The following is an 18160-nucleotide window of genomic DNA, read 5'->3' on the forward strand; positions in this document are numbered from 1 at the left end:
TCCTATTAGGAACCGCTGTCGATCACCAGCGACGATGCCAATAGAGGAGTATTGGTAGAAGATGATTACGAGCACCGGGAGTGACACTTCCTTGTTTTGATATTTCTATGTCGCTTTTAACGACAGTGTGCTTGGTTTGCTCACTGCCATTAGAGGTTAAGACGTTAGGGGTCCTATTAGGAACCGCTGTCGATCACCAGCGACGATGCAGATAGACGAGTATTGGTAGATGATTACGAGCACCGGGAGTGACACTTCCTTGTTTTGATATTTCTATGTCGCTTTGAACGACAGTGTGCTTGGTTTGCTCACTGCCATTAGAGGTTAAGACGTTAGGGGTCCTATTAGGAACCGCTGTCGATCACCAGCGACGGTGCCGATAGAGGAGCATTGGTAGAAGATGATTACGAGCACCGGGAGTGACACTTCCTTGTTTTGATATTTCTATGTCGCTTTTAACGACAGTGTGCTTGGTTTGCTCACTGCCATTAGAGGTTAAGACGTTAGCGGTCCTATTAGGAACCGCTGTCGATCACCAGCGACGGTGCCGATAGAGGAGCATTGGTAGAAGATGATTACGAGCACCGGGAGTGACACTTCCTTGTTTCGATATTTCTATGTCGCTTTTAACGACAGTGTGCTTGGTTTGCTCACTGCCATTAGAGGTTAAGACGTTAGGGGTCCTATTAGGAACCGCTGTCGATCACCAGCGACGGTGCCGATAGAGGAGCATTGGTAGAAGATGATTACGAGCACCGGGAGTGACACTTCCTTGTTTTGATATTTCTATGTCGCTTTTAACGACAGTGTGCTTGGTTTGCTCACTGCCATTAGAGGTTAAGACGTTAGGGGTCCTATTAGGAACCGCTGTCGATCACCAGCGACGGTGCCGATAGAGGAGCATTGGTAGAAGATGATTACGAGCACCGGGAGTGACACTTCCTTGTTTTGATATTTCTATGTCGCTTTGAACGACAGTGTGCTTGGTTTGCTCACTGCCATTAGAGGTTAAGACGTTAGGGGTCCTATTAGGACCCGCTGTCGATCACCAGCGACGATGCCGATAGAGGAGTATTGGTAGAAGATGATTACGAGCACTGGGAGTGACACTTCCTTGTTTTGATATTTCTATGTCGCTTTTAACGACAGTGTGCTTGGTTTGCTCACTGCCATTAGAGGTTAAGACGTTAGGGGTCCTATTAGCAACCGCTGTCGATCACCAGCGACGATGCCGATAGAGGAGTATTGGTAGAAGATGATTACGAGCACCAGGAGTGACACTTCCTTGTTTTGATATTTCTATGTCGCTTTTAGCGACAGTGTGCTTGGTTTGCTCACTGCCATTAGGGGTTAAGACGTTAGGGGTCCTATTAGGAACCGCTGTCGATCACCAGCGACGATGCCGATAGAGGAGTATTGGTAGAAGATGATTACGAGCACCGGGAGTGACACTTCCTTGTTTTGATATTTCTAGGTCGCTTTTAACGACAGTGTGCTTGGTTTGCTCACTGCCATTAGAGGTTAAGATGTTAGGGGTCCTATTAGGAACCGCTGTCGATCACCAGCGACGATGCCGATAGAGGAGTATTGGTAGAAGATGATTACGAGCACCGGGAGTGACACTTCCTTGTTTTGATATTTCTATGTCGCTTTTAACGACAGTGTGCTTGGTTTGCTCACTGCCATTAGAGGATAAGACGTTAGGGGTTCTATTAGGAACCGCTGCCGATCACCAGCGACGATGCCGATAGAGGAGTATTGGTAGAAGATGATTACGAGCACCGGGAGTGACACTTCCTTGTTTTGATATTTCTATGTCGCTTTTAACGACAGTGTGCTTCGTTTGCTCACTGCCATTAGAGGATAAGACGTTAGGGGTTCTATTAGGAACCGCTGTCGATCACCAGCGACGATGCCGATAGAGGAGTATTGGTAGAAGATGATTACGAGCACCGGGAGTGACACTTCCATGTTTTGATATTTCTATATCGCTTTTAACGACAGTGTGCTTGGTTTGCTCACTGCCATTAGAGGTTAAGACGTTAGGGGTCCTATTAGGAACCGCTGTCGATCACCAGCGACGATGCCGATAGAGGAGCATTGGTAGAAGATGATTACGAGCACCGGGAGTGACACTTCCTTGTTTTGATATTTCTATGTCGCTTTTAACGACAGTGTGCTTGGTTTGCTCACTGCCATTAGAGGTTAAGACGTTAGAGGTCCTATGAGGAACCGCTGTCGATCACCAGCGACGGTGCCGATAGAGGAGCATTGGTAGAAGATGATTACGAGCACCGGGAGTGACACTTCCTTGTTTTGATATTTCTATGTCGCTTTTAACGACAGTGTGCTTGGTTTGCTCACTGCCATTAGAGGTTAAGACGTTAGAGGTCCTATTAGGAACCGCTGTCGATCACCAGCGACGATGCCGATAGAGGAGTATTGGTAGAAGATGATTACGAGCACCGGGAGTGACACTTCCTTGTTTTGATATTTCTATGTCGCTTTTAACGACAGTGTGCTTGGTTTGCTCACTGCCATTAGAGGTTAAGACGTTAGGGGTCCTATTAGGAACCGCTGTCGATCACCAGCGACGATGCAGATAGACGAGTATTGGTAGAAGATGATTACGAGCACCGGGAGTGACACTTCCTTGTTTTGATATTTCTATGTCGCTTTGAACGACAGTGTGCTTGGTTTGCTCACTGCCATTAGAGGTTAAGACGTTAGAGGTCCTATGAGGAACCGCTGTCGATCACCAGTGACGGTGCCGATAGAGGAGCATTGGTAGATGATTACGAGCACCGGGAGTGACACTTCCTTGTTTTGATATTTCTATGTCGCTTTTAACGACAGTGTGCTTGGTTTGCTCACTGCCATTAGAGGTTAAGACGTTAGGGGTCCTATTAGGAACCGCTGTCGATCACCAGCGACGATGCCGATAGAGGAGTATTGGTAGAAGATGATTACGAGCACTGGGAGTGACACTTCCTTGTTTTGATATTTCTATGTCGCTTTTAACGACAGTGTGCTTGGTTTGCTCACTGCCATTAGAGGATAAGACGTTAGGGGTTCTATTAGGAACCGCTGTCGATCACCAGCGACGATGCCGATCGAGGAGTATTGGTAGAGGATGATTACGAGCACTGGGAGTGACACTTCCTTGTTTTGATATTTCTATGTCGCTTTGAACGACAGTGTGCTTGGTTTGCTCACTGCCATTAGAGGTTAAGACGTTAGGGGTCCTATTAGGAACCGCTGTCGATCACCAGCGACGGTGCCGATAGAGGAGCATTGGTAGAAGATGATTACGAGCACCGGGAGTGACACTTCCTTGTTTTGATATTTCTATGTCGCTTTTAACGACAGTGTGCTTGGTTTGCTCACTGCCATTAGAGGTTAAGACGTTAGGGGTCCTATTAGGAACCGCTGTCGATCACCAGCGACGATGCCGATAGAGGAGTATTGGTAGAAGATGATTACGAGCACTGGGAGTGACACTTCCTTGTTTTGATATTTCTATGTCGCTTTTAACGACAGTGTGCTTGGTTTGCTCACTGCCATTAGAGGATAAGACGTTAGGGGTTCTATTAGGAACCGCTGTCGATCACCAGCGACGATGCCGATAGAGGAGTATTGGTAGAAGATGATTACGAGCACCGGGAGTGACACTTCCTTGTTTTGATATTTCTATGTCGCTTTTAACGACAGTGTGCTTGGTTTGCTCACTGCCATTAGAGGATAAGACGTTAGGGGTTCTATTAGGAACCGCTGTCGATCACCAGCGACGATGCCGATAGAGGAGTATTGGTAGAAGATGATTACGAGCACCGGGAGTGACACTTCCATGTTTTGATATTTCTATATCGCTTTTAACGACAGTGTGCTTGGTTTGCTCACTGCCATTAGAGGTTAAGACGTTAGGGGTCCTATTAGGAACCGCTGTCGATCACCAGCGACGATGCCGATAGAGGAGCATTGGTAGAAGATGATTACGAGCACCGGGAGTGACACTTCCTTGTTTTGATATTTCTATGTCGCTTTTAACGACAGTGTGCTTGGTTTGCTCACTGTCATTAGAGGTTAAGACGTTAGAGGTCCTATGAGGAACCGCTGTCGATCACCAGCGACGGTGCCGATAGAGGAGCATTGGTAGAAGATGATTACGAGCACCGGGAGTGACACTTCCTTGTTTTGATATTTCTATGTCGCTTTTAACGACAGTGTGCTTGGTTTGCTCACTGCCATTAGAGGTTAAGACGTTAGAGGTCCTATTAGGAACCGCTGTCGATCACCAGCGACGATGCCGATAGAGGAGTATTGGTAGAAGATGATTACGAGCACCGGGAGTGACACTTCCTTGTTTTGATATTTCTATGTCGCTTTTAACGACAGTGTGCTTGGTTTGCTCACTGCCATTAGAGGTTAAGACGTTAGGGGTCCTATTAGGAACCGCTGTCGATCACCAGCGACGATGCCGATAGAGGAGTATTGGTAGAAGATGATTACGAGCACCGGGAGTGACACTTCCTTGTTTTGATATTTCTATGTCGCTTTGAACGACAGTGTGCTTGGTTTGCTCACTGCCATTAGAGGTTAAGACGTTAGGGGTCCTATTAGGAACCGCTGTCGATCACCAGCGACGGTGCCGATAGAGGAGCATTGGTAGAAGATGATTACGAGCACCGGGAGTGACACTTCCTTGTTTTGATATTTCTATGTCGCTTTTAACGACAGTGTGCTTGGTTTGCTCACTGCCATTAGAGGTTAAGACGTTAGGGGTCCTATTAGGAACCGCTGTCGATCACCAGCGACGATGCCGATAGAGGAGTACTGGTAGAAGATGATTACGAGCACCGGGAGTGACACTCCCTTGTTTTGATATTTCTATGTCGCTTTTAACAACAGTGTGCTTGGTTTGCTCACTGCTATTAGAGGTTAAGACGTTAGGGGTCCTATTAGGAACCGCTGTCGATCACCAGCGACGATGCCGATAGAGGAGTATTGGTAGAAGATGATTACGAGCACCGGCAGTAACACTTCCTTGTTTTGATATTTCTATGTCGCTTTTAACAACAGTGTGCTTGGTTTGCTCACTGCCATTAGAGGTTAAGACGTTAGAGGTCCTATTAGGAACCGCTGTCGATCACCAGCGACGATGCCAATAGAGGAGTATTGGTAGAAGATGATTACGAGCACCGGGAGTGACACTTCCTTGTTTTGATATTTCTATGTCGCTTTTAACGACAGTGTGCTTGGTTTGCTCACTGCCATTAGAGGTTAAGACGTTAGGGGTCCTATTAGGAACCGCTGTCGATCACCAGCGACGATGCAGATAGACGAGTATTGGTAGATGATTACGAGCACCGGGAGTGACACTTCCTTGTTTTGATATTTCTATGTCGCTTTGAACGACAGTGTGCTTGGTTTGCTCACTGCCATTAGAGGTTAAGACGTTAGGGGTCCTATTAGGAACCGCTGTCGATCACCAGCGACGGTGCCGATAGAGGAGCATTGGTAGAAGATGATTACGAGCACCGGGAGTGACACTTCCTTGTTTTGATATTTCTATGTCGCTTTTAACGACAGTGTGCTTGGTTTGCTCACTGCCATTAGAGGTTAAGACGTTAGCGGTCCTATTAGGAACCGCTGTCGATCACCAGCGACGGTGCCGATAGAGGAGCATTGGTAGAAGATGATTACGAGCACCGGGAGTGACACTTCCTTGTTTTGATATTTCTATGTCGCTTTTAACGACAGTGTGCCTGGTTTGCTCACTGCCATTAGAGGTTAAGACGTTAGGGGTCCTATTAGGAACCGCTGTCGATCACCAGCGACGGTGCCGATAGAGGAGCATTGGTAGAAGATGATTACGAGCACCGGGAGTGACACTTCCTTGTTTTGATATTTCTATGTCGCTTTTAACGACAGTGTGCTTGGTTTGCTCACTGCCATTAGAGGTTAAGACGTTAGGGGTCCTATTAGGAACCGCTGTCGATCACCAGCGACGGTGCCGATAGAGGAGCATTGGTAGAAGATGATTACGAGCACCGGGAGTGACACTTCCTTGTTTTGATATTTCTATGTCGCTTTGAACGACAGTGTGCTTGGTTTGCTCACTGCCATTAGAGGTTAAGACGTTAGGGGTCCTATTAGGAACCGCTGTCGATCACCAGCGACGATGCCGATAGAGGAGTATTGGTAGAAGATGATTACGAGCACTGGGAGTGACACTTCCTTGTTTTGATATTTCTATGTCGCTTTTAACGACAGTGTGCTTGGTTTGCTCACTGCCATTAGAGGTTAAGACGTTAGGGGTCCTATTAGCAACCGCTGTCGATCACCAGCGACGATGCCGATAGAGGAGTATTGGTAGAAGATGATTACGAGCACCAGGAGTGACACTTCCTTGTTTTGATATTTCTATGTCGCTTTTAGCGACAGTGTGCTTGGTTTGCTCACTGCCATTAGAGGTTAAGACGTTAGGGGTCCTATTAGCAACCGCTGTCGATCACCAGCGACGATGCCGATAGAGGAGTATTGGTAGAAGATGATTACGAGCACCAGGAGTGACACTTCCTTGTTTTGATATTTCTATGTCGCTTTTAGCGACAGTGTGCTTGGTTTGCTCACTGCCATTAGAGGTTAAGACGTTAGGGGTCCTATTAGGAACCGCTGTCGATCACCAGCGACGGTGCCGATAGAGGAGCATTGGTAGAAGATGATTACGAGCACCGGGAGTGACACTTCCTTGTTTTGATATTTCTATGTCGCTTTTAACGACAGTGTGCTTGGTTTGCTCACTGCCATTAGAGGTTAAGACGTTAGGGGTCCTATTAGGAACCGCTGTCGATCACCAGCGACGGTGCCGATAGAGGAGCATTGGTAGAAGATGATTACGAGCACCGGGAGTGACACTTCCTTGTTTTGATATTTCTATGTCGCTTTGAACGACAGTGTGCTTGGTTTGCTCACTGCCATTAGAGGTTAAGACGTTAGGGGTCCTATTAGGAACCGCTGTCGATCACCAGCGACGATGCCGATAGAGGAGTATTGGTAGAAGATGATTACGAGCACCGGGAGTGACACTTCCTTGTTTTGATATTTCTATGTCGCTTTGAACGACAGTGTGCTTGGTTTGCTCACTGCCATTAGAGGTTAAGACGTTAGGGGTCCTATTAGGAACCGCTGTCGATCACCAGCGACGATGCCGATAGAGGAGTATTGGTAGAAGATGATTACGAGCACCGGGAGTGACACTTCCTTGTTTTGATATTTCTATGTCGCTTTTAACGACAGTATGCTTGGTTTGCTCACTGCCATTAGAGGTTAAGACGTTAGGGGTCCTATTAGCAACCGCTGTCGATCACCAGCGACGATGCCGATAGAGGAGTATTGGTAGAAGATGATTACGAGCACCAGGAGTGACACTTCCTTGTTTTGATATTTCTATGTCGCTTTTAGCGACAGTGTGCTTGGTTTGCTCACTGCCATTAGGGGTTAAGACGTTAGGGGTCCTATTAGGAACCGCTGTCGATCACCAGCGACGATGCCGATAGAGGAGTATTGGTAGAAGATGATTACGAGCACCGGGAGTGACACTTCCTTGTTTTGATATTTCTAGGTCGCTTTTAGCGACAGTGTGCTTGGTTTGCTCACTGCCATTAGAGGTTAAGACGTTAGGGGTCCTATTAGGAACCGCTGTCGATCACCAGCGACGGTGCCGATAGAGGAGCATTGGTAGAAGATGATTACGAGCACCGGGAGTGACACTTCCTTGTTTTGATATTTCTATGTCGCTTTTAACGACAGTGTGCTTGGTTTGCTCACTGCCATTAGAGGTTAAGACGTTAGGGGTCCTATTAGGAACCGCTGTCGATCACCAGCGACGGTGCCGATAGAGGAGCATTGGTAGAAGATGATTACGAGCACCGGGAGTGACACTTCCTTGTTTTGATATTTCTATGTCGCTTTGAACGACAGTGTGCTTGGTTTGCTCACTGCCATTAGAGGTTAAGACGTTAGGGGTCCTATTAGGAACCGCTGTCGATCACCAGCGACGATGCCGATAGAGGAGTATTGGTAGAAGATGATTACGAGCACCGGGAGTGACACTTCCTTGTTTTGATATTTCTATGTCGCTTTGAACGACAGTGTGCTTGGTTTGCTCACTGCCATTAGAGGTTAAGACGTTAGGGGTCCTATTAGGAACCGCTGTCGATCACCAGCGACGATGCCGATAGAGGAGTATTGGTAGAAGATGATTACGAGCACCGGGAGTGACACTTCCTTGTTTTGATATTTCTATGTCGCTTTTAACGACAGTGTGCTTGGTTTGCTCACTGCCATTAGAGGTTAAGACGTTAGGGGTCCTATTAGCAACCGCTGTCGATCACCAGCGACGATGCCGATAGAGGAGTATTGGTAGAAGATGATTACGAGCACCAGGAGTGACACTTCCTTGTTTTGATATTTCTATGTCGCTTTTAGCGACAGTGTGCTTGGTTTGCTCACTGCCATTAGGGGCTAAGACGTTAGGGGTCCTATTAGGAACCGCTGTCGATCACCAGCGACGATGCCGATAGAGGAGTATTGGTAGAAGATGATTACGAGCACCGGGAGTGACACTTCCTTGTTTTGATATTTCTAGGTCGCTTTTAACGACAGTGTGCTTGGTTTGCTCACTGCCATTAGAGGTTAAGATGTTAGGGGTCCTATTAGGAACCGCTGTCGATCACCAGCGACGATGCCGATAGAGGAGTATTGGTAGAAGATGATTACGAGCACCGGGAGTGACACTTCCTTGTTTTGATATTTCTATGTCGCTTTTAACGACAGTGTGCTTGGTTTGCTCACTGCCATTAGAGGATAAGACGTTAGGGGTTCTATTAGGAACCGCTGCCGATCACCAGCGACGATGCCGATAGAGGAGTATTGGTAGAAGATGATTACGAGCACCGGGAGTGACACTTCCTTGTTTTGATATTTCTATGTCGCTTTTAACGACAGTGTGCTTGGTTTGCTCACTGCCATTAGAGGATAAGACGTTAGGGGTTCTATTAGGAACCGCTGTCGATCACCAGCGACGATGCCGATAGAGGAGTATTGGTAGAAGATGATTACGAGCACCGGGAGTGACACTTCCATGTTTTGATATTTCTATATCGCTTTTAACGACAGTGTGCTTGGTTTGCTCACTGCCATTAGAGGTTAAGACGTTAGGGGTCCTATTAGGAACCGCTGTCGATCACCAGCGACGATGCCGATAGAGGAGCATTGGTAGAAGATGATTACGAGCACCGGGAGTGACACTTCCTTGTTTTGATATTTCTATGTCGCTTTTAACGACAGTGTGCTTGGTTTGCTCACTGCCATTAGAGGTTAAGACGTTAGAGGTCCTATGAGGAACCGCTGTCGATCACCAGCGACGGTGCCGATAGAGGAGCATTGGTAGAAGATGATTACGAGCACCGGGAGTGACACTTCCTTGTTTTGATATTTCTATGTCGCTTTTAACGACAGTGTGCTTGGTTTGCTCACTGCCATTAGAGGTTAAGACGTTAGAGGTCCTATTAGGAACCGCTGTCGATCACCAGCGACGATGCCGATAGAGGAGTATTGGTAGAAGATGATTACGAGCACCGGGAGTGACACTTCCTTGTTTTGATATTTCTATGTCGCTTTTAACGACAGTGTGCTTGGTTTGCTCACTGCCATTAGAGGTTAAGACGTTAGGGGTCCTATTAGGAACCGCTGTCGATCACCAGCGACGATGCAGATAGACGAGTATTGGTAGAAGATGATTACGAGCACCGGGAGTGACACTTCCTTGTTTTGATATTTCTATGTCGCTTTGAACGACAGTGTGCTTGGTTTGCTCACTGCCATTAGAGGTTAAGACGTTAGAGGTCCTATGAGGAACCGCTGTCGATCACCAGTGACGGTGCCGATAGAGGAGCATTGGTAGATGATTACGAGCACCGGGAGTGACACTTCCTTGTTTTGATATTTCTATGTCGCTTTTAACGACAGTGTGCTTGGTTTGCTCACTGCCATTAGAGGTTAAGACGTTAGGGGTCCTATTAGGAACCGCTGTCGATCACCAGCGACGATGCCGATAGAGGAGTATTGGTAGAAGATGATTACGAGCACTGGGAGTGACACTTCCTTGTTTTGATATTTCTATGTCGCTTTTAACGACAGTGTGCTTGGTTTGCTCACTGCCATTAGAGGATAAGACGTTAGGGGTTCTATTAGGAACCGCTGTCGATCACCAGCGACGATGCCGATCGAGGAGTATTGGTAGAAGATGATTACGAGCACTGGGAGTGACACTTCCTTGTTTTGATATTTCTATGTCGCTTTGAACGACAGTGTGCTTGGTTTGCTCACTGCCATTAGAGGTTAAGACGTTAGGGGTCCTATTAGGAACCGCTGTCGATCACCAGCGACGGTGCCGATAGAGGAGCATTGGTAGAAGATGATTACGAGCACCGGGAGTGACACTTCCTTGTGTTGATATTTCTATGTCGCTTTTAACGACAGTGTGCTTGGTTTGCTCACTGCCATTAGAGGTTAAGACGTTAGGGGTCCTATTAGGAACCGCTGTCGATCACCAGCGACGATGCCGATAGAGGAGTATTGGTAGAAGATGATTACGAGCACTGGGAGTGACACTTCCTTGTTTTGATATTTCTATGTCGCTTTTAACGACAGTGTGCTTGGTTTGCTCACTGCCATTAGAGGATAAGACGTTAGGGGTTCTATTAGGAACCGCTGTCGATCACCAGCGACGATGCCGATAGAGGAGTATTGGTAGAAGATGATTACGAGCACCGGGAGTGACACTTCCTTGTTTTGATATTTCTATGTCGCTTTTAACGACAGTGTGCTTGGTTTGCTCACTGCCATTAGAGGATAAGACGTTAGGGGTTCTATTAGGAACCGCTGTCGATCACCAGCGACGATGCCGATAGAGGAGTATTGGTAGAAGATGATTACGAGCACCGGGAGTGACACTTCCATGTTTTGATATTTCTATATCGCTTTTAACGACAGTGTGCTTGGTTTGCTCACTGCCATTAGAGGTTAAGACGTTAGGGGTCCTATTAGGAACCGCTGTCGATCACCAGCGACGATGCCGATAGAGGAGCATTGGTAGAAGATGATTACGAGCACCGGGAGTGACACTTCCTTGTTTTGATATTTCTATGTCGCTTTTAACGACAGTGTGCTTGGTTTGCTCACTGCCATTAGAGGTTAAGACGTTAGAGGTCCTATGAGGAACCGCTGTCGATCACCAGCGACGGTGCCGATAGAGGAGCATTGGTAGAAGATGATTACGAGCACCGGGAGTGACACTTCCTTGTTTTGATATTTCTATGTCGCTTTTAGCGACAGTGTGCTTGGTTTGCTCACTGCCATTAGGGGTTAAGACGTTAGGGGTCCTATTAGGAACCGCTGTCGATCACCAGCGACGATGCCGATAGAGGAGTATTGGTAGAAGATGATTACGAGCACCGGGAGTGACACTTCCTTGTTTTGATATTTCTAGGTCGCTTTTAACGACAGTGTGCTTGGTTTGCTCACTGCCATTAGAGGTTAAGATGTTAGGGGTCCTATTAGGAACCGCTGTCGATCACCAGCGACGATGCCGATAGAGGAGTATTGGTAGAAGATGATTACGAGCACCGGGAGTGACACTTCCTTGTTTTGATATTTCTATGTCGCTTTGAACGACAGTGTGCTTGGTTTGCTCACTGCCATTAGAGGATAAGACGTTAGGGGTTCTATTAGGAACCGCTGTCGATCACCAGCGACGATGCCGATAGAGGAGTATTGGTAGAAGATGATTACGAGCACCGGGAGTGACACTTCCATGTTTTGATATTTCTATATCGCTTTTAACGACAGTGTGCTTGGTTTGCTCACTGCCATTAGAGGTTAAGACGTTAGGGGTCCTATTAGGAACCGCTGTCGATCACCAGCGACGATGCCGATAGAGGATCATTGGTAGAAGATGATTACGAGCACCGGGAGTGACACTTCCTTGTTTTGATATTTCTATGTCGCTTTTAACGACAGTGTGCTTGGTTTGCTCACTGCCATTAGAGGTTAAGACGTTAGAGGTCCTATGAGGAACCGCTGTCGATCACCAGCGACGATGCCGATAGAGGAGTATTGGTAGAAGATGATTACGAGCACCGGGAGTGACACTTCCTTATTTTGATATTTCTATGTCGCTTTTAACGACAGTGTGCTTGGTTTGCTCACTGCCATTAGAGGTTAAGACGTTAGGGGTCCTATTAGGAACCGCTGTCGATCACCAGCGACGATGCCGATAGAGGAGCATTGGTAGAAGATGATTACGAGCACCGGGAGTGACACTTCCTTGTTTTGATATTTCTATGTCGCTTTTAACGACAGTGTGCTTGGTTTGCTCACTGCCATTAGAGGTTAAGACGTTAGGGGTCCTATTAGGAACCGCTGTCGATCACCAGCGACGATGCGGATAGAGGAGCATTGGTAGAAGATGATTACGAGCACCGGGAGTGACACTTCCTTGTTTTGATATTTCTATGTCGCTTTTAACGACAGTGTGCTTGGTTTGCTCACTGCCATTAGAGGTTAAGACGTTAGGGGTCCTATTAGGAACCGCTGTCGATCACCAGCGACGATGCCGATAGAGGAGTATTGGTAGAAGATGATTACGAGCACCGGGAGTGACACTTCCTTGTTTTGATATTTCTATGTCGCTTTTAACGACAGTGTGCTTGGTTTGCTCACTGCCATTAGAGGTTAAGACGTTAGTGGTCCTATGAGGAATCGCTGTCGATCACCAGCGACGATGCCGATAGAGGAGTATTGGTAGAAGATGATTACGAGCACCGGGAGTGACACTTCCTTGTTTTGATATTTCTATGTCGCTTTTAACGACAGTGTGCTTGGTTTGCTCACTGCCATTAGAGGTTAAGATGTTAGGGGTCCTATTAGGAACCGCTGTCGATCACCAGCGACGATGCCGATAGAGGAGTATTGGTAGAACATGATTACGAGCACCGGGAGTGACACTTCCTTGTTTTGATATTTCTATGTCGCTTTGAACGACAGTGTGCTTGGTTTGCTCACTGCCATTAGAGGTTAAGACGTTAGGGGTCCTATTAGGAACCGCTGTCGATCACCAGCGACGATGCCGATAGAGGAGTATTGGTAGAAGATGATTACGAGCACCGGGAGTGACACTTCCTTGTTTTGATATTTCTATGTCGCTTTTAACGACAGTGTGCTTGGTTTGCTCACTGCCATTAGAGGATAAGACGTTAGGGGTCCTATTAGGAACCGCTGTCGATCACCAGCGACGATGCCGATAGAGGAGTATTGGTAGAACATGATTACGAGCACCGGGAGTGACACTTCCTTGTTTTGATATTTCTATGTCGCTTTGAACGACAGTGTGCTTGGTTTGCTCACTGCCATTAGAGGTTAAGACGTTAGGGGTCCTATTAGGAACCGCTGTCGATCACCAGCGACGATGCCGATAGAGGAGTATAGGTAGAAGATGATTACGAGCACCGGGAGTGACACTTCCTTGTTTTGATATTTCTATGTCGCTTTGAACGACAGTGTGCTTGGTTTGCTCACTGCCATTAGAGGTTAAGACGTTAGGGGTCCTATTAGGAACCGCTGTCGATCACCAGCGACGATGCCGATAGAGGAGTATTGGTAGAAGATGATTACGAGCACCGGGAGTGACACTTCCTTGTTTTGATATTTCTATGTCGCTTTGAACGACAGTGTGCTTGGTTTGCTCACTGCCATTAGAGGTTAAGACGTTAGGGGTCCTATTAGGAACCGCTGTCGATCACCAGCGACGATGCCGATAGAGGAGTATTGGTAGAAGATGATTACGAGCACCGGGAGTGACACTTCCTTGTTTTGATATTTCTATGTCGCTTTGAACGACAGTGTGCTTGGTTTGCTCACTGCCATTAGAGGTTAAGACGTTAGGGGTCCTATTAGGAACCGCTGTCGATCACCAGCGACGATGCCGATAGAGGAGTATTGGTAGAAGATGATTACGAGCACCGGGAGTGACACTTCCTCGTTTTGATATTTCTATGTCGCTTTTAACCACAGTGTGCTTGGTTTGCTCACTGCCATTAGAGGTTAAGTCGTTAGGGGTCCTATTAGGAACAGCTGTCGATCACCAGCGATGACGATAGAGAAGTATTGGTAGAAGGCGATTAGGAGCACTGGGGGCAACACTACTTTGTTTTGGTATTTTCATGTCGCTTTTAAAGACAGTGTGCTTGCTTTGTTGACTGTCGTTAGAGGTTCAGACATCAGGGGCTTTATTCCGAGCCACTGCCCAGCGCCAGCGACTGTGTCGTTAGAAGATGATTACGAGCACTGGGAGCAGCACTTGCCCTTATTGGTATTTTCATGTCGTTTTTCATGACAGTGCATTTCGTTTGTTGACTGTCGTTATGGGTTAAGACGTCAGGGACCCTATCCGAGCCGGTGTCGAGTGCCAGAGACAGTGTTGATAGAGTATCGGCAGAAGACGACTACGAGCATCAGAAGGGACACTTGCCCGTTTTGGTATTCCCATGTAGCTTTTAACGACAGTGTGCTTGATTTGTGGACTGTCGATGCAGGTTAAGACGTCAGGGTCCCTATTCCGAGCTGCTGTACAGCGCCAGTGCCGATGCCGATAGAGGAGCATTGGTATAAGGTGATTACGAGCACCGGGAGTGATACTTCCTTGTTTTGATATTTCTATGTTGCTTCTAACGACAGTGTGCTTGGTTTGCTCACTGTCGTTAGAGGTTAAGACGTTAGGGGTCCTACTAGGAACCGCTGTCGATCACCAGCGACGATGCTGATAGAGTATTGGTAGAAGATGATTACGAGCACCGGGAGTGACACTTCCTTGTTTTGATATATCTATGTCGCTTTTAACCACAGTGTGCTTGGTTTGCTCACTGCCATTAGAGGTTAAGTCGTTAGGGGTCCTATTAGGAACAGCTGTCGATCACCAGCGATGACGATAGAGAAGTATTGGTAGAAGGCGATTAGGAGCACTGGGGGCAACACTACTTTGTTTTGGTATTTTCATGTCGCTTTTAAAGACAGTGTGCTTGCTTTGTTGACTGTCGTTAGAGGTTCAGACATCAGGGGCTTTATTCCGAGCCACTGCCCAGCGCCAGCGACTGTGTCGTTAGAAGATGATTACGAGCACTGGGAGCAGCACTTGCCCTTATTGGTATTTTCATGTCGTTTTTCATGACAGTGCATTTCGTTTGTTGACTGTCGTTATGGGTTAAGACGTCAGGGACCCTATCCGAGCCGGTGTCGAGTGCCAGAGACAGTGTTGATAGAGTATCGGCAGAAGACGACTACGAGCATCAGAAGGGACACTTGCCCGTTTTGGTATTCCCATGTAGCTTTTAACGACAGTGTGCTTGATTTGTGGACTGTCGATGCAGGTTAAGACGTCAGGGTCCCTATTCCGAGCTGGTGTACAGCGCCAGTGCCGATGCCGATAGAGGAGCATTGGTATAAGGTGATTACGAGCACCGGGAGTGACACTTCCTTGTTTTGATATTTCTATGTCGCTCTTAACGACAGTGTGCTTGGTATGCTCACTCTCATTAGAGGTTAAAACGTTAGGGGTCCTATTACGAACCGCTGTCGATCGCCAGCGACGATGCCGATAGAGGAGCATCGTTAGAGGGAGATTACGAGCACTGGGGACGACACTTCCTTGTTTTGGTATTTCCAGGTCACTTTTAACGACAGCCCGCTTGGTTTGTTGACTGTCATTAGAGGTTCAGAGGTCAGGGGAACACAGCCACTACTATGGGCTCCTGCAGGGTCCCTAATGGCCATTGTACAGGGCCTTTCCTGCCATGTCTGTGAGCACCGAAATATGCCACAGCGTTGACGACGGCACAATACGTAAGGGCATAGCACTCCCAGAAACGTAGGGCGCGAAATCAAGTTATCGCGAATCACTCCTCAAACCACCTTCCTTCGAAAACGCGAAAACATTTTCCACGTCGAAAAAACGACTTCTACAGTAGTATATTTATGTGTTATGAACTCTCAAACAGAGAGAAAGAGTAACATTAAAGTCAGCCCGTAATGGGTAGCACCACAGCGCGTACAGCTTGGGACAAATGTTTGCGGAACAGTGGGCGGTCGTAGTTCTCAATTGGAGTGGCACCCTAGCATCAGTCAGCAGCGGACACACATACTCTCAGATGGATAGAAATGACGATCACTCTATTTCTGTCCGGTCCCTTCCTGATCATACCTGGGTAGTAATGTTATTACTGTAATGAAATTACAGTGATAAATTACTTTTTCTGCTAATTTGTAATGTAATTTAATTAGTTGGACAGTACTTTTAATGACATTACTCATTACTTTTTACAAAACAATCGAGTGTGTGTTCTGTGCTGGCACTTGGCAGAAAGAGCTGGCGACTGGCGAGCTAAAAGATGAAGATGATGATGATGACTACGAGTACAACACCGCGTTGCCATCGTCCGCACCGATAGAGAGAGTCTTCGGCATGGCTGAAGACCCGTTTCCTGATATGAGGAGCAGCCTAACGACGGCCACTTCGAAAGTCAGTTGCTTCTGCTGCAAGAAGAGCTTTTTTGCAATAAGAGAGAGCGACAATCCTTGTGATGCACAGAATAAAATACGACTTGCTGTTACAACATAGTGTTGTTTGACAATTAATTTCCACGTGCTCAATAGCGTTAGGATTAAGTTCACAGCAATGGCTCCGTAATGTAGTTACTGTTTCGTAGTAATTGTAATGTAATTTCATTACATTTCAATTGCACTAACAAGTAATGTAATTTAATTAAATTCTAATTGGAGTAATGTAATTTAATTACATTTTAGAAGTAATTTACCCAGGTATGTTCCTGATATCTAGCAAGGCTGTACAGCTACTCCCAATTCCCAGATCTTTCCTGTCTTCATCCAGCCAGGTTTAACAGTAAAATGCAAAGCTATGTGCCTCATTACAACCAGACTTTCCAGGAAAAAAAAAGTGATTCGTAATGTTTCAACGTTACTGTCCATGAGTAAACATTGGGCAAGATTGCTCTGCCATTGTGCCACCATTATTGCATTTTATTTTGCTCACAGAAATATGTGGGATGTCCATTCCTTTAATGATTTTTTGGACACATAGAGTGCGAAACTCCGTATTGCAGCATGTTAGCTCTACAAGGCATGCCATGAACAGGATATTGCACCATGTACAACCAAACAGGCCTGAAGAAATAATGCTTTAACGCATTCATCCACACATACATGCTTTTCAATGTATATAAACTTTACCGTTCACAACTTTGAATTCTTTATGCCAGGGTAACCGAACTGCACAAGACTAATGTTTTGGGGTCTGTCTTCTTTTTCGGCAAGCACACTTTTCCTCTATATGGCTGGTGCTAACACTAACAACCGAAATGAGAACATCTTAGCAAGAAGTCAAATAGAACGCTCATATAGAAGGAGTAAAAAAAAAATGAAGGAAAAGGTTGTCGGCTTGGGAGAAGTGAGAGAAACGCAGCTAGGCTGGTGAAGATGCATGGCACAATGAACCCCTGAGCTCAAGGGAGCCTTGGTGTCATGTCATTCTTCGTGGTTCCCTCAAGCTCGAGCGGGGTTTAAGGCTGGGGTTTTACTGCACCACGAAAAAGCGTGTTCTTGCCAGAATTTTTTCCCGGTATTGTCGCAATTTGAAGCCGGTAGTGCCGGAGTCCCTCCTGCAACTACTATTTGACAGAAGCTCTTATTTATCGTCACGGGTGTAGTCCGTGCTTTACAAGGCACTTGAACACTGTGCTGTTCAAACTGTCTCTTTAAGTGTCTGAGATGAATGAATGGCTCCTGGGGGGGTGGACGCTCGGATGTTTTGTGTGTAGCTTGCACCAGTGAGGCATAACGTGTGAAAGCTTCATCTGTACGATAAAGGTCAGCACTCCTGAAAAAAACACAAGAACACACAAATAAGAGGAGGCCTTCTTCCACTTTATTCTCAAGCAGACCATTCAGAGCATAGTATATGATAAAAGAAAGCTGCAGTGATTCCTAGAGAGTAACTAAAGGGAAAAGCACCGTGTAAAGAGCAGAC

The 18160-nt window shown here is 46.6% G+C and overlaps 1 protein-coding gene across 1 annotated transcript in view; it reads right to left on the reverse strand.

Annotated features, from left to right (window-relative positions):
• Nucleotides 1–17341: 17341 nt before the first annotated feature.
• Nucleotides 17342–18160, reverse strand: part of LOC135395992 (HEAT repeat-containing protein 3-like) — a 37857-nt gene continuing 37038 nt past the window's right edge. The window contains exon 15 of the mRNA XM_064627075.1: nt 17342–18010. The gene's annotated coding sequence lies outside the window, so the exon portion shown is untranslated. The remainder of the gene's footprint in view (nt 18011–18160) is intronic.

Source organism: Ornithodoros turicata, chromosome 1 (assembly GCF_037126465.1).
Source record: "Ornithodoros turicata isolate Travis chromosome 1, ASM3712646v1, whole genome shotgun sequence".
NCBI lineage: Eukaryota > Metazoa > Arthropoda > Arachnida > Ixodida > Argasidae > Ornithodoros > Ornithodoros turicata.